The sequence below is a fragment of the Chaetura pelagica genome, unplaced genomic scaffold, assembly GCF_000747805.2.
Source record: "Chaetura pelagica isolate M959 unplaced genomic scaffold, ChaPel_1.0 scaffold50, whole genome shotgun sequence".
NCBI lineage: Eukaryota > Metazoa > Chordata > Aves > Apodiformes > Apodidae > Chaetura > Chaetura pelagica.
In genome coordinates, this window is record NW_009952366.1 from 1199507 (window position 1) to 1199813 (window position 307).

The following is a 307-nucleotide window of genomic DNA, read 5'->3' on the forward strand; positions in this document are numbered from 1 at the left end:
GGGCAGCGCTGCTCCTGGTGAACTACCCGTTGATGCCGCTGCTGAAAGCGGTGTGACAGCCCTAAACTGCTGCAGTCGGTAATTTAAGGAGTTGAGGCAAACGCCGGTGTATCTCGTCTAATCGGATATATAGTGTAATAAAACGTATCATCTGCTGTAATCCGACCATGACAAAGCAGTGGTAAAACCTGCTATAATCTGAATGCTCCGGGCGTGTAATTAATACTACGCGTTCTGAAACACCAGGCTCGGGAAGCCGCCCCCTGCCCGGGTCCCAAGCCCGGCCCTGAGGAAGGGGCGGGGGTCG